Source organism: Falco cherrug, chromosome 8 (genome assembly GCF_023634085.1).
Source record: "Falco cherrug isolate bFalChe1 chromosome 8, bFalChe1.pri, whole genome shotgun sequence".
Lineage (NCBI taxonomy): Eukaryota > Metazoa > Chordata > Aves > Falconiformes > Falconidae > Falco > Falco cherrug.
The window spans coordinates 61,512,498-61,536,071 of record NC_073704.1 but is presented as its reverse complement, the minus strand read 5'-3'; the positions used below and the strand labels follow the sequence as shown (position 1 = coordinate 61,536,071).

The window sequence follows — 23,574 nt, the reverse complement described above, 5'->3', positions numbered from 1 at the left end:
AAGCAATTTAAAAAGTATTTCTTGATTAAAAAAATATTGTGTCAGACAGATGATAAACAGGTGGTAACTGGAGGGAAGTCTGGTTTACCAGTAAGAAATGAAATTGTTCCAGCAATCCAAAGAAATCCTATTACAGTGCTGGGGTTGACCACGGCACCAAGATAAGGGTAAAGATCCTTAATTTTTCTTTAAACCACGGTTTTGGGTTTCTCACAGAATAAATGGGATTGTCCTTTCTGTGCCAGTAAACAGGTGAGAATGGGATTTAGGAGAGTTAAATACTTCATCTAAATGGAAGGAGACAAGGGGCCCTGGCTATATTCCACCAGGCTTCCCATAACTGCATGTGCTGCTTTTGCTGCCGTAGCTCTCAGCTGTGGGGCTCGGGTAAATCTGGGCATCCTTCTGGTCCCTAAATACGGTACTTGCTGACCCATGCATTGGAGTGTTCATAGAGGTCAAACCTTTCTGGGGTGGTCCAAGATAATATTTACCCTACAGCTTATTACTTCTTGAAATAGCTAAACTTTTCTGTCCCTGCCCAGCTCAGCTTGCTTTAACCATGCTGGTTCCCCAGTGAAGGCAGAGCCAGCTCCCCCCCTACAGCAGCATGGCTGTGCGTCCTTCCTCCCAACCGAGTCGTCCTGGGTGGTGCTCAGTCCCTCTGTGTGTCCTCATGGCTACAGCTGAGCCTCTTTATTCAGCCTTGGGTAATTTTCCACTTTCCAGACCTCCTCCATGCAATAAATTAAGTCAATCTGGCTTCCCAGCTCAGCCCCTCGGTGGTGCAGGGACTGTTGTTGTGCTCCCAGCCCAGTGGCTGAAGGTCTTCTCCAGTGTGGGGGATCTGCATGCCTACACCAGGGACATGTCATGTTTCCTGGCGGTTATGCTAAAAACACAAGCAGAAATCATAAGCTGTACATCGCCTCAGTCCACAAATTGTCGCACCAGTTTGTCTTTACTTTTGAAGAGAGGAATGTGAGGTGTCCCAGAGCGGCACCTCTAACTGCCAATAAACATAAAGTCTTTCTCTACGATGCGCAGTAGCTTGTATCAAAGAAATTGCTAAGAACAACAACAACAACTCTTTGGCTTTTATTCCTTTATTTTCCACTCTGTTTTATTTCTAATCCCCAGTTCTCTGCCTAGATTGCCTGCTCCAACCTGGCTGGAAACTTCAGGTGCTGTTGAAACCGCCCAGTTTGTCCCAGTGAAATCAGGGCACGTTCCTGGGACTACTGTAAAGAGCAAACCAGGGGAACAATGTCGGCACACAGAGGGAGAAAAATCCTGGAAAAAATTATGGCAACGAACAAATCTTCTGGTACCCATTAAAAGGTAATAATTCTAACCAAAGGAAGGGGGATTTTCCCGTTGTGAAATGAAATAATGATTTGTGTGTGTGTGTTTAAATTTAAATTTAGAATTTTATGAAGTATGTTGTTCAAAGGCCCTTTTCTTCCCAGGGTAGGTTGGTTACGACCTTCTGTTAAGAAAGAAAATCTCTGCAAAGAACACAGCCTCTGAAGCTTGCTTTGCTCAACCCTCACTGTGCAAATAACCCCACGCCCTGATATTTGGCAGCAGATCTTTCACTGTTTTAATTACTGCTGTGGTCCTGGTAGATGCACAGCACCTCAGAGTTGAGTTTTGAGTGTTTCCGTGCTAGGTTTGTGCTGTAAATAAATATGGATAGTCACAGGGCAGGTGAGGGAGATCCCTGCCCGATGCCCTGCCGTGGGGCTAGAGGATTTCCAGGTTGGAGGATGCTCAGCATCCACCTTTCAGACCGGCTTTCCACTGCAAATGATGCTGCAGCTCTCGGCTTTGTCATTTTGAGGCTGATTTAAGTCTTCAGAGGTGCTGCAGGTACTCGTGTGACACCCGACCTGAACGGCGCCAGCAGCAGAGCTGGGCTGCACCACCTCACCCTGCCCTGTCCCCTGGGGTGCCCAGGCTGTCACTGTGCTTTGCTGAGGTTGTTCCCTGTCTGAACCACACCATGGCAAACGAAGCGCCCAAGGGCTTTTCATTTAAGCCTAAGTCCAAAAACTTCTGCGACATGTTCCTCTTAGGAGGTCAGGTTTCAGACCAAGCTGTCTGGATGGCAGTACTTAGGTTGGATACAGGTTTTTGAAAGAGCCGCAGCCTTTTTTGTGCAACGATATTTAAGAAGCTATTGCAGAGTAGTTATTTATGAAAGGCAAGCTAGCGCATCAACGTGGCCTTTTATGTTGCTCACCACTTGATGAAAAAAGGTACTTTTTGTGCATCTTGAAATACTTTCCTGAGCAGAGAGGAATTTACACTAAAACATGTGCTGTGCTTTGAGGTAGCGAGGCTGCGGTCCATGCAATTAAAAAGAAGGTATCGTTTGTTAAAATGTTTGCTTTTCTGAGCACAATGAAGACTCTGTGCTGTTATTAGTTGCAAAAGTAACCGTTAATATCATCCTGGCCCCTCTCCAAGAGTGAAAATCAGCTTAGGTCTGTGTCATTAACTCAATAACTGTCATCTGAGTAATTGCTAGGATCTCAGGGTTTTTTCCTATTCTACATGAGTCTCTGCGTTTTAATATTCAGGTACATTAGACTGTAATTTCCTATTGATTTTTAAGCTGGGGAGATGACGAGAAGAGATGTAATTTTAAGAGGTGTTATCAGTTATTTGATTAAATTAATTGCCCCCCCTTCACATACAGTAGTCACATAATATCCTTAATTTGACAGCAGCATGAAGATGTTATCTTTATGCTTGAACTCTGGCTGCCTACACGGTGTGTCCTCATCCTTCCCCTCTTGGAAGTGTCTGGCAGGTGTTTTGTAGGAGATGGGGGAGAAAGGGAGGCCAGCTCTGGTTTAGGCTGTGAGGATTAAACATTTACTCTCTGCAGGGGAATTAAGTTGTAGAATGAAAGCTAGACACCAAATCAGCTCCTGGTCATTTAGTCTTTTGGAAGGAATAACATCTTTCCATTAAATCTGCATAGCCGGCTGGGTTCTGCCTCCAGTAATGCTGGTTTTACTGGCAGACCTGACTGCTGGGTAACTTGGTGCCCAGAGCAAAGTGCTCGCCCAACCTGGGAGGATGCTGCTCTGCAGCCTTGGGCACATCTTCAGGAAAAAATGGTCACATTCCCTCAGTGGCTCCTGCGAGCAGAGCCATGCCCATGCCTGTGCAGCTCTTCCACTTCTTTCTCCATCCCTCCATGAAGGATTTCTTCAGGCATTTGTTAATGTCAGATGTCCTGAATGTTGGGATTACTATAATGTGCTAAGCCTGATGGAATAACACTTGTCCAGTGTCCCTAATTAGCTCATTTAGGTCTTTGACTGAAAAATTGCAAAGCACTTTCTGCCTTCTGCAAAAGCAATCATGTAAAATGTTTTCTTAAATAGGGTCTATTCAAAAAAGTTACTTTAATAAAAGTAATAGAAACTTTTATTGGAAACAGCTAGTGCTACATAACTTACCTTGAGCATTTTTCATCTGCGTATTTCAAAGAGCTTTGAAAAAAATGAAAGATGATTATTATCCCCATTTTATATGTGGAGGAAGACCATGAAATGAGTTGCTGAGTTGTTCTAGGGGCACTGATAGCCCAGGGAACAGATCCTCAACACAGTGAGGTCTCATCTGAATTTTTTTTGAAGATGTTCTTGTCTGTGGTCCCACATTACAGTGTACCCATTGCATACCTCTTTCACTGAGTGACACAATATTTTAATCACGCGTGAGCCTTCATCTCTTTATTTCACCACATTGATAATGCAGTTTCTCTCTTTAATTTTCTCCATTGATTCCCTGTGCTGATTGGGAAGTTACCTTGGCCAAGAAACCCCTTTGGCACGTGGGCACGCACCAAGTTCACTCATGGAATTCCCCTGGAAGTTCCAGCCGTGGGTGCTGGCAGCGTAACCGTGGTCCCAGCCCTCTGCGGACAACCATCACGTGGTGTCTGAAATGCAACGTAACCTCAGAAATGAGAATTTGGCCCCACTGTTCAAGATCCAGATGGATAAATTCGAGCTGGGGGCCCAGTTTTGACCCATGTCTGATTTAAATGCAAAGTATCGTAAATCGTTTAAAGCCATTCCTGCATGTGCTTAAGCTTACCCATGCGAGCAGTCTCATTGAAGTCAATTATGAACAATGGCATTTCTTTCTTCTTTATTCACTGCTGATTTCTGGTACAGGGTGTAAATGACTCTTTTATTGTCTTTGACACCAAAGTCCCTTAGCCTGCCACTGAAGAGGCATCAACTAATTGATAAATGCTGCTTGATTAGGGGGGCTTTTAATTTTCTAATCCTATTAGAAATGATGGATATGTCAAATAACTGTGCTCACTGGACAGAACATATTATTCTGCTCTAAGGTTTCCAGTTTAATTTTTTTGTAAGCAATTGGGCAGAACCACTGGTTTAAGACAAACAGATGCTCTTCAGCTGTACTTTTCCACAAATGATTTTGTTCTGGGTTTTTTTGTTCCCCTACCAGGCATATCAAGTTCAAAAGAAAATGTTGCCTCTCACTAATGAGAAGATTAATCGCATTCACATATGCGGCAGACTTTGTCAATTCTGTTGAAAGTTTGATGACCTTTAAAAGAAAAAGTTTCAGTGTGCCCAAAATAAATAATTCATCCTTCACAGATTTGCCCTCTGTATCCATCTGCTTAAATCTGAAGCATGCTGATTAAAGCGCCTGAGTATAATTATTTTCATACTTCATCAAGATAAAAATCTCTATTTTCCTATTGTACTTCAAAGCACAATAGCTCTTTCAAAGATACCAACAGTTTGATATACATGGGGTCCATTTTCGCCCTGATTTATGTCCAGCTCTCCATAGCATTCTGCAAAATCTCAGAAAAAGCTCCGAATTTCTCTTTTCTGTATGAGTTCCTTTTCCAGCACTGAAAGCTGAAATGTGTAACTAATCCTCCTGCAAAACCTCTGAAACTGTCATCTTCTAATGCAACCGGAAAATTCGTCTCTGTTCTCATGTACAGGGCAAAAAATGTCATCTAGGCAAGTGGCAAGATGGGATTTGCTTTGATTACCGCAATTATTGACACCGCCAGGCTCCTTCCATCTATGAGGGCTGCAGGCAGCCAATTGCCAAGAAACCTCCTTGCCCCCTTCCCTCCCCCTTGCAATGCCCGCTTGGCTGATTTCTCGCCCCACCTGTTGCCCTTTTGGGTTTCAGCCCAGCTTTTGCAAATAACGATGCGTGCAAATCCCATCGGCGAGGAGTGCAGCCAGAGGGGCTGCCTGCGGGGTGGGCGGCGCAGGGGTGGGTGCTGGTGCCTGTCCCCAGGAGCATGTGGGTATGGTGGGTCCCCTCCGGCCGCCGGCATCAGGGGGCATGTTGGAAGCCTCCTGCAGTGGCCACATGCAGGTAAATAAGCTGATTATAAAATAGCCACAAGCAGATGGTCTCTTTTGTGGCTACCTGGGAAAATAAGTACAGTCCGCCGATTTCCCTGGGAGGAAGGAAACGACTCAGCGGACATCACGCAGCTCTTGGTTGATTTAGGACTCTCTGAAAGAAATGCTGAATGAATATTGCAGCTATTCAAATGAATCTTTCCTGGCCCCACATGAAATTAGACTGAACTGGCACCATGTCACCTTGTTACTAGAGAGAACAAATATCCCCTCTGGCAAAAAATTTTACTTCAGGCTTGAAAAAGAATTTATTTATTTTTTTTTTTCATGCAGAAATTGAAATTGGTCTTAAATGCTCTCTGGATTTAATGTTGCTTGTTATAAATGAAACAATGAAAATGAAAGAGGAAATAATAAGGGATTGTTGGGTTTTTAAAGGTGATTTACAGATGAAAGGAAATCCTAGAGATTAGGAAGTTGTTTAAATACCAGCAACAGTCAAATATGGAAACAATCCAAAATCAGAGATTAGGGGGGGGAAAAAAAAAAAAAAAAAGATACGAACTGCAATGAACAAAGCCATGTAGGAAGGGAAGGTATATTAAAAAAGAAAAAAGTATCCAGGCAAAGAAAAACAAAAAGCCTCTTAAAACCAGAAACAAGACACCTGCTTTTCTGGCAGTTACCAGCAGCAAGGAAGACTCCACCTGCCAAACCCAATTTTTAACATCAGCAAATCACCATGTGGGTAAAATAGCAGGATGTTGGAAAGGAAACAATTTTCCCTAATTAGCATATCGGGTACCGCTCTCACACACTCGGCGCCTGCAGTATTGAGCAAGAGCTCGGGGAGCTGATAACTCCTTTTCCCATCCAAATGGGGCAATGCCTTCGCCTGCAGGTTGCAGGGTGGGGTTGGCTCCCATGGGAAGGGGGTGGGATGCACTTGCCCAGGAACCAGGGTGGCTCACAGAGACCCTCCAGCCCAGGTGCCAGCTGAGGGACCGGTGCTGAGCACTGCATCACCGATGGGATAGGGGAAGCTGCAGGAAGAAAAAGGATCTTGAGATGCTGAAGCCAGACCCTTCTTGGCAATGAAAGGGAAATTTTTAAACAGTGGAAAAGGAGTGATTAGATGTGTTGAAAAAAGGAGGAGCAGGGTGGTTGTATGGAGATCACCCCTCCTAGTGTGTCATATATGCTTATGCTCCAAAATACTTCACAGCTCAGCCCACAGTGCATATGAAACAGAAAACCAGCAGCATGTGAATGGAGTTATGGGATGGGGAATGCGTCATAAAATAAACCACCTAAATTGAAAGCTGAATTTTGAGCCTCTAGATCATCTTAAAGTCTGTGATGTATGTGGAGAGCCGGTCTCCGGGCTTTTGTTAAATTTAATGGGAGTGTTATACCTGAAATCCCTTCCATTGCCTTGGAAATGTATCACGTGGTGTCAAGGTTGCTCTTTGTGGAAAGCATTGATGGACAGTGATTTTGTTTTTAACTTTTGAAAAATACTATAATGACTACTTTTGGCCTGTGATGTTTGCTTGGCATAACTGTGGGCACGCTGATGTGGAGAAATAGCCCAGAGGCTGCGGCAGTCTTAGAATTTGAGGAGGAGGTTTAGTTTTGCAATATTTGAGTATTGGAATCGTTTGCCAGCATCGAATTCAAGCTTATTTGCGAAAAGCAAGAATAGATGAAATAATAACCTCATCACAGTCATATAGTGATTTTATGGGGATGCAAATATGGTGAAAGTGCCTAGTGAGAATCATAACTGAAAATCTCTGTGTAAGACATCCTTCAAACAAGTGCGTAAAAAATTAAGTAGATCTCAAAGCTACATGTAAGGGAATGGCTCTCTGAATGATATTCCTGGACATGGTACTGCCCTTCTCTGCCAGCCCGTGTCGGGGTGAACCAGGCAGAAAGCCAAGCTCTTTTGCTTTTAGTGATAAGCAGTGTTAGCCTCGCCACAGCTCCTGCCTCAGTGAACTTGTGGCTTGATGTTTTCCTTGACTGGTCAGAAACAAGCCTATGGATTCCCCCAGCGTATCTCACTCCTGTATATCACCAAAGTTATGTTAAAGACCATGTGAAAATTACAGCCCAGCTAATACATATTGAATAGTGTTTCTTTAACAGAAAGGAAACCAAAGTTTGCTAAGATACATAAACAAATTCCAGAGAATTTCCAGCTTTGACTTCTGAACAGGGTATGATGAATGGTTTGGCATTATGACAATATCTCTGTCAAGATAGGGAGCCTTGGGATCTAATTGCTCTTTGAATAAGCTGTTCAGCAGCTTTCCTATCTGAGGCCACATTATATGCTTTATGGAGAACAGTAGAAGGTCTTGTTAGGGAGGTTTATCTGACTTGGCTCTTGGGGCTTTATCCTGTCACCGAGATCATTACCGTGATACCTTTCATGTGCTTCAGTTCTGTTCCTCTATTTTTCATACAAAACGAATGTCTGACTCATAGCCCACAAATCACGTTGGTACAACAGGGGAAGGGCTTAGTGGTGTGTTGGAGGAAAGACCCATTAGCCTCTTTTATTATGGTTAGGTTGTTTTCTGTGACAACAATCTAACAAAGTGAAGTGTAAGTACCTGAGGAAAAAAAAAAAAAGACAGCTGTAACTGCCTACTATTCACCAATAATTTATTAAAATCAGTGTCAAGAATAAATCCTTGAAAATGAGGCTTCACATATGTACATGATTACTCCTATGCCTCTTTGCAGACTGCAACTGAAATAAGCAATGATTCATCGGGAAGGAAGTTTGAATTAATTAGAGAATCCCTGGTCGGCGATGGCCACCCTGTTTTCTCTAGGCATTTGATGGTTTGGGAAAGATAATGACTATTGGCACATGCAGTGGTGCAATAGACCCATAACCAGGTTTTTCCACTTTCTCCAGAGACGAGCAGCGTGTTGCAACACTGCAGAGTGTTGTAACATGGAGAAGCCCCAGGAATGTGGATGGGATGTTTTTCATAATTCAGTTTCCATCCTGCCATCTCTCGGTTATTAATTGCAATTTTCAGCGTAAACAGGGATATATCTGGACCAAGGCTTGGCTGCTTGCATCTTTATCTCAGCAAATTAAAAAAACCCCAAGCCCCAGCAAGCTCAGCCGGGGTGCAGGCTGGGCGAGCAGGACGGGGTGTTCAGCATCCTAACAGAGAGAGGCTGTGTATAATGTATGTGCCTATAGGGATGCTCAGGACCACAACTAAGCACAGGAAGGCCAGTGGCCTTAACCAAGCAGGATCAGAGCTCGGAGCCTGCCCATACTCTGCTCCTCCATGTAACACCAAGTAGATACAGCCTCTCCTGGGAAAGGGAAGGCAAAAAACAAGGAATAGTTGTGCAGCTCAGTCTTTAGGTACCCTTCCCCTGTGCACCCGTAATAATCCTTGTAGCTGCTGTCTTGCAATTAAAAGAAAATATTGGTATTTAATTAAACTTGTCAATCAACCAGAAATGAGTTTTCCTTATCAAGAGGAGATGGATTTGATTTTGCCACTTGGAAACGGAGGTTAAAGACTCTTGTAGAATAAAACTTTAATTAAGAAAGGAGATTTAGATTAACATGTGAGGCAGAGAGAGAATGAAAGGCCCTTGAAAATCATCTGAGTATGATTCATAGGAGGAGAGGAACCTAAATATGGGAACAGTTGGTTTTTTTTTTTTTTAAAGAAAAAGCTATATGGTGCTAAAGCTCATGGGTGGAAGAGGCATAGGAGGGATTTTTATGAGACTAGGATGTCTCTATTCAATCCACTTTCCTGCTTTTAATATTTAGTCATTTCAGATATTCAAAGTCTGGCCAGAAAGCACATACTCTGTGGGGCATTAACAAATCCTAGGGATTTGGATGCTTGACTCTCAAAAATTTAGATAGCAGAGGAACAAATGGCTCTTTTGGAAGCTTTGAAAAAATCGACTGTTTGTCGCTTTCTGGCTGTGGTGGTGACACCGGGGATGCTGCCCACCTGCATCTCCTGCCTCAGCCCGCAGAGCCCTTGCGCTGCCCCAGCCCATCTGTGCCATGAGCTGCCTCGGGGACTGTCCCCTGATAATCCCAATGTTCAAAACTCAGTGCTCAGCCATGTGGTTTTTGTTTTTTTTTTTTTTTCAGACTTGCTCCTGAGAAACACTGACGTTTATGGCATCAACTCCTGATCCCTGAGTGGCTTCTTCATCGCAGCTCAGGTATGTCTCCAAAGGTTGGTGTCTCAGGGACTCATAGTAAAATCATATTTTTATTTTCTTTTGGGTACTGGACAAAAGTAAGTCTCTTTTCCTAAATGTGGCTGAAGCATTTCAGCTGAAACTAAAAGACATCACTAGGGCTTAGACAGGCAACGCAGAAAATGTTCAGCACAAAACCTGAAGCTTGGAAATCGTATAGATGATGAGCAAAGCGCATGGCCATGGAGGTCAGTCCAGGGGAGTTTTCTCCTGACTTCTGTTGACTTTGGATCAGACCCTCAGAGATTAAGCTTGTGATGAGAGGGATTTCATGAGTATTCAAAAATATGAAGTGTCTGCTGTGAGCAGTCAGTTGGGCAGACTCCATTTTACAGGCTGCTACCTGCTATCTCAAGCTTAATTTGTCCTACTCCCCAGTCACTAATTACATTTGTAGGTGAGGGACTGGAGAGGAGACAGGTTTGCTACAGGAATCTGTTGGGAAGAATAGATTCATTTTAATCCTAAACAAAGTTTGAGAAAGGTTGGGTTTGTGCAGTTATAACTTCTTGGCATGCAAAAAACCCCCCAAAACCCGAAACAAACATTGAAGAATTTCCATTGAAGAAGTTGAGTTAAAGGAGCTCTCCACCCCCAACCCCACCTGTAGCTGCTCCAGTACTTCGGTATTTCGTTACCTGCCTGAGTACTGGTGAACAGATAGAAAAGGAGGATGAAATGATTTTACTAGGATATATCACTTGTGGCAGCTGTAATGCAGTTAAACAGACACCCAGGTTCATCACCGGCCTCAGCCTTCGAGGAGCAGAGTTTTATTTGGCAGGGGAGGGTGCCTGCACGAATGCCAGGAACAAGGTATTTGGATAAATGATGGATGGCACTCAAAATTTGTTTTTCTGTGATGAGTGAAGATAATTGGTTACCCTTAAAGCACAGCCACTACCAGGGTGAGTCCAGGCTCTAGGAAATTTGGTGAATTAGGCACCAGTGGTCTATTGCTACGCAGGGCATGTTTGAGGCGTACAGGGTGCAATCCCAGAAGTGCTTGGATGGACAGGGAAATGGGACCCAGTGCTGGACATTTGGGAATCTTCCACCCCAGACACTACTCCACTCAGCAGCCTCCTTACAATACCATTTGATTCAGGGAAAACAGGAAAATGTTGAAAATACACTTGGAGAAATCAGAATTCATGAGACTATGCTCTGCTCTGTGCATCACCAGAACAGCAGGAGTTGCCAGTAGGTAAAAGAAAACAAATTGTATTAGAATAAAGAAGGTACAATCCAGCAATAACTTTTTTTTTTGTTTTTAAAGTTTGACTTTGCTAAATAACTTCCCATGCAGTTTAGCATAGTCTATATCTGATATACTTTGTGGCAATTTGAGTTTGGCTCCTGGGCCAGCGTCTTGCCCCGACATGCATCAGACCTGCTGCACAGAAATGCAGGAGTACACCTGGGCTGGCTTTAGCTCTGGTGTTCGGTGGTGTGTCAGCAACAAGGCTGAACGTAGGGAGGTGCTGGCTGTAGGATGGCAGTGAAGCTTGCTGTGGGGACTGGCAAATGGAGCTGCTGTCACTCCAAAATTCTTCCAGCTGGGGGATGTTGAAATCTATGTTCTGAATTCTTGGGTATTTCTACAGCCTGCCCAAAAATATAGTTTTCCATGGAGCAAACAGGCAAATATCACAAGGCAAACTGAAATTTCATAAGAATGTACTGAATGGCCAATGTCAACGGAAAAGTACTTTATATGTTGCCAGAGATATTTTGAGGCAGAAATAAAGAAAAAGAAAATAAAAATCCCAACTCCCAACCAAATAATTTCCTATTCACTTATAGTTCCTTAGTGCTTCCCTCTGAAAAACTAGAAGAATGAAAACCAACAGATATAATTAAACCCATATTAGTAATGTGGGGGAAGGCTGCCAGAGCATGCGGCGGTAGGTGTGCCACCCAGCACATGGAATAGCGTGAAGCTGGGCTGGAAGGCTTCTGCTAGGTTGGGGACTTGCTTTTAAACCTTCTCCTTGCAGTACTTTTGTGCCCAGTCATTGGTTTCTCCATCAAATGAATTGTTCCCCCTCAAATCATGTTTTTTCCTCATCTGTCTGCCTGGACATATTTCTGGATATTTGTGTTGTATCGCCTGCGATCAGTACAAAACCTGCACATCAAAAAGCTACGTGAAATATTCTTATTCAACTTTATAGCTGAGAAAGATGTTTGTAATTCGTTGTGATCTAACCTGGAAGAAGGGATTTTTTCTGCAGAAATTGCACTTTAAAGTTTGTCACAATATTTTGATGGTGTTTATGGAGGTCTTAGCCCAGGGCTGCCCTCAGCACTCACAGCAGGAGAAACAGTCTGCTCCTTAATTCCCTCCAGACGAGAGAGCTCTGGTTTGAGGAACAGAAGCTTGGGGTTTGGGTTTTTTTTTCCCCCTCGTTTTGGTTGCGGTGCTCACAATTCACCTTCCTGCTGGGAGCTTTTGCAATGCATCGAGATAACAGGAGGGCTGTGGAGTCGGCTTTGTGAAGGTTGGGGCACTTCGCTCTGGTTCATCGGCCAACAAACTGGGGATGTGGAAAGCTCTCCCCAGCCAGAGGGAACAGCAGCTCCTCTCTGTCCTCAGCAGGAGAAAGAACGCTCAGCACTCCTATTGTGGCTGCTTGTACGTTCAGCTCCCGTTCCTCTTGCTCCGTGTTGCTTCTTTATATGCAAAGCCTGGAAGTTAATCCCACAGCCTAGCCCAGCCAGCCGTCAGTCTGCAGGCACATACAGACTTTCCTTCTGAGGTCGCATGTTGGTTTGCTTTGATAATTGTTTTAGATGCATCTGGGTTTGCTTTAGGACCCAGACCAGAGCCATGTACTCTTCTGCAGACACTGGGGCTTATCCTAAGGTCTTCCATGTGTTGTTTTCATTAGCATCCTGGTTGTATCCTGGAGAAAAAAATATCCAGTGTTGGAAATACCATGTGGCCAACAGAATCATACATTTGTATTATACAACCCAGCAGTGGGGTTCCCCTTTTCTGGGAATTCTTTGTTCTGGAAAAGTAGCACCAAGGCAGTGAGATTGATTTATGTCACCAATAGAAACCAAACTCTCAGCGCAACATTTCACAAACAGAGAACAGCTCCAAGGGCCTCGGTACGGAGGTGACTAATGCTGCTGCCCCAAGCCCCACCAGCTCCCTCCCTCTGTGACCAGCCACAGGGAACAGAGTCTGGACGTGCCGTGCTGTGCTGCATGGGGTTAGTTACCAGGCTGGGCTGGTTATCCCACCTGTGAGACTCCCTTTCCAGCACCCCGGTGCCTGAAGTGACCTAAGATGTTTTTAGAAAGCAGAGGAAGACAACAGAGCAACAGATGCGGGGGTTTTAAATGAAATAATAAAAAAACTCCTGCCTGCAACCTGGGAAAGTAAACCAGGGGGACATACGCTCACCTTGTTCCTGCAGCCTGGTCTCCACAGTCCTTAGACATGTGTTGGCTACAGGCTCCTGGGGTAGTTAAACCTTCAGTCTGGTCCACTGTAGCTTTTTTTTTTTTTTTTTTTTTAACATTAATCTTAATCATGTAAAATTAAAAAATAATTTTGAAATAATAAGTTTCTATTACTGCCAGGGTAAGATACATTTTTCCCCATCCTGATTTTCCTCATCATGGCTGTTCAGCCTTCAGAGTCCTGCTTTCTTCCCCCTGTTAGTCCCTACTTTCTTTGCTTACATTATGGCACTCGGGCAAGGCTCTTGGTATTTTCACCGCCCATCGTCTACGCCAATCCACATGCCTGGGAATAAAACCTTAGCAAGCCCAGTGTGTCTGGGCACGTACTGCAGCAAACGGCTCTGCATCACAAGAGAGGATCATATCAAAGTTCACATCGCGGTCCAGGAGGCTCCTTCCCAACTTGCTGATTGTGGATTAATGCACCACATATAGACACCACGCCCTACCTAATGTGATCAAGATGCGGCGTTCTGCATCATGCATCTCTGAGAACACCACATGTGTTCGTTTTATTTTGTGTAGTAACAACCTATAATAGTAGGGATCAAAATACTCCAGGTGATCACAAAGCAGTAAGAAGAGGCTGTTTACTCGCGGGTTTCCATTCCCTTGGCTGAGCGGCGTCTGTTGTGCGGCCAGGTCTGGGATCTGCGCTCCCCAGGGCCTCGGCTCCGTGGATGAAAGGGGGGGGGCAGGGCTGCCTGCAGCCAGCACCGGCACATCAAAGCCCCGTGCACATCTGCTGGGGGGTCAGCACAGCCCCCCTCCACCTGGCACCAGCCAAGGTGCGACGGAGCGCAGCCACAAACCCAGCCGCAGGTTTCAGGCATTGGGAAGATATTCTTGAGATGAAAAACATAAGGACTAAGTAACAGGTGTTCTCGGGGGAAGCGTTATACAGGCAAAACTTCAGAACACAAAACCCACCTTTCCTCTGTCAGTACTTACATTTCAGGTTATTTTTTTGAGATCTGAAATTCATGCAAATTTTTCTACTTGAAACACAATGGTAAAAGAACCTAAAACAATCAAATTTTTTTGCTACCCTTGTGCTGACACAGAGGCCAAAGAAGTGTCATACCGTGATCTAACTCACTGGATGGCGTGACTATATATAAGTATCCGCAACTATAATAAGTATCATATAATGCCAGAAGTGGATGTAAGCTATTAACAATGCCGAGGTAGGAAATCCAGGGATCGTGAATTAAGTGACTGTATTAAACGTTTTATTTGAGGTTCAGATGTCACACGGAAGAGCACAGAGCCCTGAGATGGGATCCAGACCGTCTGACGACGCCAGTTTGCACATCACTGGTACCACCGCTGGAACCACATTGATTTGCATCAACGGGGAACCTGGCACTTAGAGATGCAGTTGCAGGGAAGGAAAATAGCTCTTGCAAGAGATGCATATTCAGCATTTCTGGTCAGAACAGTGTGAAAAGAATGGATTTCTTCTCATATGCCAGCCTGAAAAGAACTATGTGACTTTTGCAAAATGCTCACTGAGAAGCCGGCAGAGGGAAATCCAGCTCAAAAGCAAATTGACAGAGGAAAATCATGACCCAGTAAAGGCAAATGGATAGTAAAAGGAAAGTGTATTTGAACAGCATTCACTACTAGTTGGAGTGACAATGTTGCACACTCATGTGCCAGAGGCTTTTCTTCACTTCTGAACCAGCAAAAGGATAGTTTTAGCATTCTCTGACACTAATTTAAAATGCATTAGTGGCTGAAAGCAACATTAGCTCTTGGTCTTGAGAAATTTCCTCTGCCACAAACATAATTGTAATAAAAACTGAAACGCTGAAATAAATGTTAGAACATTTAAAAATCATAAAGCCTTCCCTGTTGCCACTTTTCTTCTGTAGCAAATTAAAAGCATGACAAATTTCACCCAAAGACACAAACATTAAGAAATCATTTGGCAAATTGCTTTTTTCAAGCCTGGCATCTCTAGCCTAAGGAGAGTTTTGGAAAGGTCACAGGAATTTGTCCCATGAATGGCCACCCTTCAAGCCTAAGGGCGTAAATCTGTGGATCTGGGGCGCCATGATGCTGGCCTGATGAGGACAAGATGCCAGCTGGCAGGAGAGCTGCCTGTTCTTTGCCAGGTGAACTGTGCCACCTTCTCACCTGTGTCATGTGCATAGATACCTCTGCTTGAGGAGGCACCTGAGCATCTGGTTAAGTCTCATTTCAAAGGAGTTTTCTTCTTTTCTAGGAGACCTTTCCTAGAGATGGTTTCCTGAACAGCAGCCAGAAGCGATGACATAAGTTGTTACACTGACTTGGGTAGAGACACGAGCGCACCATGAGCTCCAGGAAGCCCGATACTGCCAGCAAGTCTGGACCCTCAGGCTTTTGGGCTTTGAGCATGGACAGACTCTGCCCAGCAGGTCAGGAGGAGGCAGCAGGTTTTGCACGCTGCCTTCTTGGCATACAACCCACAGCTCACAGCATCAGCCTTGGCAAATTCCCCTTCAGCAGGAGAAACTGGGATATGCAGAACAGACAAGAACCAAGTTGTTCAAGCCTCACATTTGGCGTGCTACGTGCAGAGTGTGGGGCTCATCTTTAGGTGCCAGAGTTTGTAAAAACCCATCAACTCTGTACAATAATTTCTTCTGAGAAGTGAAGGTCCCTCCGGTTTCAGTACATACTCCGTGTGTTAGAGGGATCTATGCAGCCTCTGCATCTTTGTGCCTCTAATCATTTCTCACAACAAATCAGGGGATGCAGTGATACACACGTTTTTATCTTTACTTCTTACAGGTGCCAAGCTAAGGACCCAGGAGTGCTGTGTTTCATGCAAGAAGTGCTGCAGTGCAAGAAAGCAAATACCCAGCCCTAAGACATTGCTCATTGTCCCCTTCTTGTTGCTGGCTCTTTGTTGTTGTTGCCAGACATTAAAATGCTTCTGTTTCTACCCTATTCAGAATTGGTACCCTCAGTTAGAGTCCTAAAGGCATGTGGAGTTCCCTGTGGTAAATGAATCTTTATGGGCAAAGTATTAAGAAAAAGTATTACGTGTCCAACCACCAGAAAGAATATTGTATGTCCATAAGGGAAAAGAAGGGCTGTTTCAAAGAAACATTTACCAAACTTTGTATCATCCACAAAACTGCACATTCTCCATGGGACGAGGGTGGAACTGTCATCCTTCTGCGAATGACAAGTGTGGCCTTCCCATGGCATGCCAGCATGGGCCCAGGTTTCCTAAAAGCCATCTGTTTTGCCATTTATGACTTAATGCGAGCTAGAAAAAATGTGGCAACAAGCTGTTTTCACCCCTGAGGACAGTGCCTGGCTCTACCGCATGGCCTGGGAGGATGATCCCTGCGAGGCTGAGGCTGGGAGCCGGGGGGTGGCACCAGGGCTGCTAGAGGTGGGCACCAAGGTGGTGGAAGCACAAAGCAAGATGGAAAACGTTCCTGTAACCACCAGGCTTCGGGAGTCTTTTTCATTTGCCCCCCAGGCAGGAGCTGTAAGCCTCAGCATGTCACGCTGGGTGTAACTTACTAAAACCTCCTCCCCAGCAGGCAAGGTGCAGGGTGATCCAGTCCCGTCCAGGTGTGATGTGGGCTTACAACCCTTGTTGCTTAGGAGGACCTCCATGGGTGCCTGAACAGAAAAGCAAAGCCAAGCAAACCAGTGATTTTCACCTGGACAGAAAACCCCTCGTGCCCATTGAAGGCAGAAGGGAACAGCTACTGTCCCACAAGACTGTAGAAAACAGGGAGCACCTTTCCCATCCAAAGATGGTTTTTATTTTCTGGTTGAGCAAGGTGGAATCAAGTGTCTGCACAACCAAAGAGTGAAATGATGTGGAGAAAATGCTAGTTTTATATCCATTCACACTAAAAGGATTTAAGTTCAACCCAGGTCGTCTTCTGGCTCTCTAACAGCACTGATTTCCACTCAGGGAGAACAAATACATCTTTGTCCACGTGAGAAGAATCATGGCTCAGTCCTGAGCAACTTTGCTGCAAATCAGCCAGAGGAAGAGAGCTAAGGCTTGCGATGGAAATAACTCTCATCAACAACAAGTGCTCCAAGCGGCTTAGAAATGTGATTTTGTTAATTTTCTGTCAATATTCCCTCCAGGATAGATGTCCATTGAAGAGCATTAGTGATGCATTCCCTTAAAAGAGACACTTGCAGGACCTCTCTCTTCCCAATCTTCTCACCAGCTGCTCAACTCACTTTGGAAGAGTGAAAGAATGAGCAGTTGGAAGAGCTTTGACGAGGTTGCAACTGGAGACAATACACAAAACTCATCAAAGGCTGCATGTCAGTTGCATGGAGTGTGCAGCAGCTGATGCTCGGAGCAGGCAGGGGAACAGCAGCTGGGCGAAGGAGGCACTGTGAAAAGTCCTAGCCATGAGCAGGTACTCACTTGAGAGTTCAAATTGTTTGTTCTGAAAAGTAAGTGCATGTCTTCCTCAGACCTGTGGCGGCGGGAGCCTTGTGTGTACGCCAGGAATGCAGCATCCCGCAAACAGGGATGCAGATTTTGGCATGGTGCAGAGACAGCTCCCACCTGCAGTAACAAGAGCCAGGTGTGACGAAAAAATGGTTTTAGCAGACTAAGCTCAACACTACTTGGTTAGGGCATGCCTTGAAGCTCACTGAGAGTCTTTCTGAACACAGATAGTTAGGGTGAGTCTGTTCATTTGTTATCCATTGAATTGATTTGTTTCCTGGCTGAAGATATGTCAAAATGGAACTTGAACCCCTTTTGGGGCTTCTGGGCCTCAGCATTCTGGATTGTCAGCTTGAAGACTGGGATTTCCGTCTGTAAAATTGACGTTAAATTCATTAATAAAGCTCCCCACTAGCCAGCCGAGAGGCCATGGTGGTGCCACAGGGGCAAGGGGGAAACATCTCCTCGCAGCATCTTTTGAAGCAGGACCTGGAAGACAACATCAGTGCACTGATGGCCTCTCATCCCACAGTCAATTGCATCAGAAGGAGGTCTCCTCTTGGCACTACTCCATATCCCCATCTCCTCTCAGCAGCAAAGGCTTTCTTTTCCTAGATGCCCATCTAGGAATTCCATCTTTGCTAAATTTCCAGTGTCCAGCAGACAAGAAGGACGATCTCTGGTTCCTAATGCCAGAGCACAGAGAAATGTGGGAACATGCTGTGCCAAGCCATGAAATCTTTTTAAGATCAATTCCAAGATTCCAACAAAATAGAGCAGAAGTACATGTCCCTGAGCCCACCATGACGGGAACACTGGGGCTGTGGGGAGAGGCTGGTCCCTGGCAGGTCCCATCTGTCTCCACACAGGGACCACAGTGCAGAGGGGAGGGAGGGCTGTAACGCCCCAAACTCCCTTCTGCCTTCATAAACCACCCTGCTTTTGAAATACTTCTCTGACGTTCATACCCCTTCATCTGTTTATTTTTAACAGCTAACATTTTCTGAACCTAAATGTCATCTCAGCTGTATTCCTAGAGCTTAATTCATTCTGGTCCCATAACCATTTTTTTATGCTTATAGCATATATTTTGAATTAGCTAAATTAGAATTCACTCTGTTGTCAGTGACTGTCAGTTACGATGCTTTTGACTTTTAGTTGCAAAACATGTGCAGGTTTGAGAGGCAGCAGAGTAAGCTGATATTTGAAGCACAAATTAGACTTTTAATAGACAAAAAAAAATGCTAGGAAGATGTGACTTATAAATTACTTTAGACACGTGGCCATAATTATTACATGCATTTGATTTCTGTATACATGTATAGGGATTTTTAGGAGGCTGGTTGCTATGGTAACTTCTTTACTGCATGGTCCATATGTTGCTTCTGAAATTCTTTTTCCTTAATGGAAAATTACACCCATGGACATGGATGGCATTTGTAAATCTCCTGAAAAAGCAATAATTTCCCTTTTCTTCCTAAATGTCATCAGCTGCGCAATGGAAGCCTTTGAAGTTTGATTCTCCCCCTTGTCGGTTCACCAAGCAAGAGACGTGAACTGCATCCAAACCTTCCCTCCTCTGACTCTAAACCTTTGCCTTGCCTTGCTGGAAGCTTGCCTTATAGTAAATACCCTGATTTTTTCATGGGACAAGATCAGAAAAAGTTATGTTAAAAACTAGCTATGTCTCCAGGTGACAGCTGAAAGTGGAGGGAGGTTAGCAGAAGAGCTCGGACACCCATCCCAATGTGAACTCAGTTCTCTGGATGCGAATGCGCTTGGATTTTCAGCCCCCAAATCAAACCAGATGACTAAATGTTTGGTTGCTTCTTTTTTTTGTGCTTTTCCAAAGAAGGGGCGGGGGGCGAGGAAGGTTGCATTTTGCAGGTTGCAAAATTTCATGAATACACATGTCAACACTGCAATGTAGCACTGAAAAGCTGTTGGTTTCAACAGTGCTTTCACCAAGAGGTTTCATACCTCCCCTCTGGGACCAGGGCTTGCAAGCTCTGCTCCATCCCGCAGCAGAATGGGGGAACTACGGTGGGCTCCTGACTGTGAACCATTCCTGCACCATCTCTGACCCCCAGTTTGCTGACGCCAGCACTGTGCACACTTGGAGCGTGGTGGGCACATCTTTGCCATTGATTTAGGAAGGCCAATTTTCCCACACCCTGCCTGAATAAGGGTGAGAGGGAAGTAGTATTTCTGAATGCAAAATGAAAACTGGTTCTAAAAAATGCCGTGGAGCAGAATTGTTGCCTTCCACGTAGCTCAGTATGTCACTGTTGTACACAACCGAATGAAAAGCTGGAAAGCAGAACAAGCTCAGCTCCAGATGCGTGCACAGCTGGAACACCGTGTGCTTTTGGCTGCTGCACCGTGCTCTGGGGTGGACAGGGCAGCAAATTAGAGCCATCCATAGGCACACTGGTACTTTTTGATGTGGGTTTTGTTGGCTTTGAACCTTTAAGCAGTTCTTTTAATGTAGTAACATTTCTCCATTCATCCACTGGGGTTGGGGAAAAAAACCCAACAAACCCCAAACACAACTACCTGCACTGTTGCAATCAATTGCCTTGCCTGGTCTGTTTTTGAAGTTGTAGACAAGGGATTAGGAATCCACAATGGAAAACTCCAGCACTGGGGCTGATGGAGCAATTCCCTGAGCCGAGAGCCGGACTGGACTGCGGCATGTCCATGCTCATACCATGCCTCAGAATTTCATTGCTGCCATTGGCCATGAATACATGCACATCTGTAAAATATGGATTTCAGCGAGGCTGCATTAGGGGTGGATTTCGCTTTGTGTATCTGAAGTTTACAAAAAATCCATTTAAATGTTTTCTTTAACCTTATTTTTCCCTGCAATTCTTATTAACGGCTGTGGCTTGGAAGCAACTGCCTTTATATACCTAAAGAGTCTGTGAATGTTGGCTTCTCAGAAACGTTTCTCGGCACCGTACACAGCTGCACTTCTGTTTTACATTGGAAAGGTTTGACACCTTAGCAGTATAAAGTTATAGGTTTTATCCCTAAAACTTCCCAAATGCAGTTTCCATTATTAACACAATTGTGACAGCTATAGTTTGTTTATATTGCTTCACCTGGGGCACATAAACTTAAAGGACTGAAAATACCTCCATGCAATAAAAGAATTTTATATAATTGCTACCTCTTGCTGTAAGGGACAGCTGGCCTTTGAAAGTTGGGAACTCATTTACGTCATTGAAGTAAAATGTAAGCCTGGGGTTTAAATGACTGTAATTTATGTTTCTGAAGCATAAAACACAAATATGGCTGTCCAAAGGGCAAATACCTTTCCAAACAAACTAATACTCATAATTCAGCTTGGAGAGTATGCATGTCTACGGTCCCCTGTAGGAGGCTACCCGCGGCTGTCCAGCACTTCTGGTTGCTTTTGATACTTATGATCTTATCATCTCTGGTTCGTTATCCCCAATGTTAGAATTTCGATGGACAGCTTCCCAACTCAGCTGTTGTAAATGTGTCCCCGTCTGCTGTGCAAGGCTGTGTCAGATCCCTGTGCACCCACCAGGGACGCGTCCCGAAACTGCCCCCCATGACTGTGGGGACCTCTGACCAGTCCAGCCCACCAGGTAGATGTGCCCATGGCTGTGTCATTGAAGTATCTCTCATCACTGAGAACGGCTAATTTCTTGTGGCTGGATAAAAATCAGTGCCCTGTGAGCAGAAGAGCTAGAAATCACCCCGCAGTTCTTGTGCTGAGCATTTTCTTGTCACTGTCTCCAAGCATTTGTCTGAACACCATTTATATACTTTGGGTTTCGGGCCTTGTTCCAAACAGCTGTTGCTTGTTTAGCATTTTTAATTTTTTTTTTTTTTTTTTTTAATTTATAACGCTGAAATCCTCTCTGGAATGGGCTGACACCAAAAATGTTTATTCTCGTCCTTGGATGAAAGCACCCACCCATGGTCCATGCTTTTATGATTTGTAAATTCACCAACACTTATTATGGCATTGCAAAACAACAGCGACAAAAAGAAATTCAACCACAGCTCCCTCGGAGCAAATTCCAGGCTCAGAGCTCTGCTGCAAGCTTGCAAGCCCATCATCACAGGAGAGCCTGCATCGGTTTGGAAGGTACATTTCCAAATCTCTCTTCTGGTGTGATCACGCTCTGCCTTGGCTCCCTCCAACGTTTGTCATTTGCTTTCAACATGATGTGTGACTTAAAAATAATTAATCTCATTTTCATAGTTTTCAGGAGTTTGGTTGTGCTGCCCAGCATAGCTCAGTGGAGGAGAGCAAATGGCAGATTTTTTTAGTCTTGAATGTTTAAGTGTGAACACTGAAATCGGGTTTCTAGTGCAAGAAGACTGTGGAAGGTGAATTCAAATATCACCTGGGTGTTGTGTGGGTGAGCTCGATTCCTTCCCTTAAAGCACCTTTTTGGGCAAAAGTGAGCACAACTTCCAAGTGTATCCAGCTAAAATAAGGTCAGACATCCAGGTCCTGCCCTCGTTGCAGCAGTGACCACGAACTTGCCGAGGGCGTGAGGACAGTGGGTGTCCAGCTGATCTCTGCCATCTCCTTCCCATCTCACATGGGCTGGGACTGCGGGGGGGCTGCCTGGGCACATCCCTCTTGCCTGTTACTGAAGTTTTATTTAATGCATTAGCCTGGTGTTGGGGAATGTTGTGGCTCAGTGGGGACCCTGCGTTACCTCCTGTGGGACAACATGTCCCTTCTCCATAGAGGTTCTCCCCTGACCTGGCGAGATGTGGGCACACACACAGAGGGAGTGAGGCAGGCGGGGGTCCTGGCCGTGCCACCAGCTCTCAGCAGTTTGCAGCCAAAACCTTGCTTACCGATTATTTTTTCTTCAGGATCGTAGTGGAAGTATTGAGGAGGGAATCTGGGAAAAACACAGAAGTGGCTTTAGAAAATGTGTTTGGAGTCCTGCTCCCCAGCAAGAAGGGGAACCTGAAAGCAAGCCCAGTCCTTCCTTCCCAGCACAAGTGCAGCCTCTGGGCCCCCGGGATGTGCCGTCATGTCCCGGGAATGTGCTTCCTGGACACGCTGCATCCACCTCCCTCCTTGCCCATCCTGCTGGGACTGGCCTCCCTCACTCCCCTGGCCGAGCCGGCTCTGCGGGGAGCCACAGCCTCGCGCCAGGGACCAATGGACTCATGGAAGGACCCGTACCCAAAGGCAAGACCTTCTTCCCACCTGGTTTTTGGAGCACAGCTGCCTGCAGCTGCCTCTTCAGTAAACAGTAAGTATGGAGTGAAGAGCCATGTTAGAAACCCACAGCGTGAAGCTGCCTCAGACGGCACCGCGGGCAGTTGCAGACCTGCTTTCCAGCTGCACCGTCGAAAAGTTTGCTAGAGGCAAACAAGCTGAAGCTTGAGTGAATGCAAAGCTAGAGAGCTGCTGCACCCATGAATCCTTCCCTGATGGGAAACAGTCACAGCTGCCAAATGAAGAATATATTCTCTAAAATAAATTGAATGGTGAACCAGACCATCAAGTACTAACCTCCGGTTGCTGCCATGTGTGCATGGCGCTGGTGATGGGGCTGGCAACTCAAAGAGCTTTTTTCTTCCTTACTCCCTTTCCAGGGCTGGATGTCACAGGGTGCAATGGAAATTTAATGTGTTTCTAAGAGGACACTATAATGAGGAGGTTTGCTGCCAAGCAGGGGCTCGTCCCTTTCTGGGGACTCGCTGATGGAGGTGACTGCCGTGTTCAGGGACTGCTGTCAGGGTCCAGGCAATTCTTTCCAGTCCTACCCCTGTGTCACTGGTACCTTTTCTTCTCTACCTGCTCAGAAACAGCTGCAGATGCTGAGAATTTAAAGCCTGCTCCTTAAGATCTGTTGTGGCTGAAATGTCTATAAACACCTTGAGTCTCTTTAGAGATCTCTGTGCTTGCCAAACTCTGCAGCTCACTAGTATGTCTCATTATACGTGGTGCTTTCCCCCTCCTGCAGCCCATGATTATGTGAG

General features: G+C 45.1%; 1 long non-coding RNA gene across 1 annotated transcript; it reads left to right on the top strand.

Annotated features, from left to right (window-relative positions):
- Window positions 1-1,162: 1,162 nt before the first annotated feature.
- On the top strand, window positions 1,163-21,614 carry LOC129736602 (uncharacterized). The gene is made up of 3 exons (XR_008733441.1): window positions 1,163-1,341; window positions 9,556-9,629; window positions 21,526-21,614. It is a non-coding gene; the product is annotated as an uncharacterized LOC129736602 (long non-coding RNA).
- The last annotated feature ends 1,960 nt before the right edge of the window (window positions 21,615-23,574 follow it).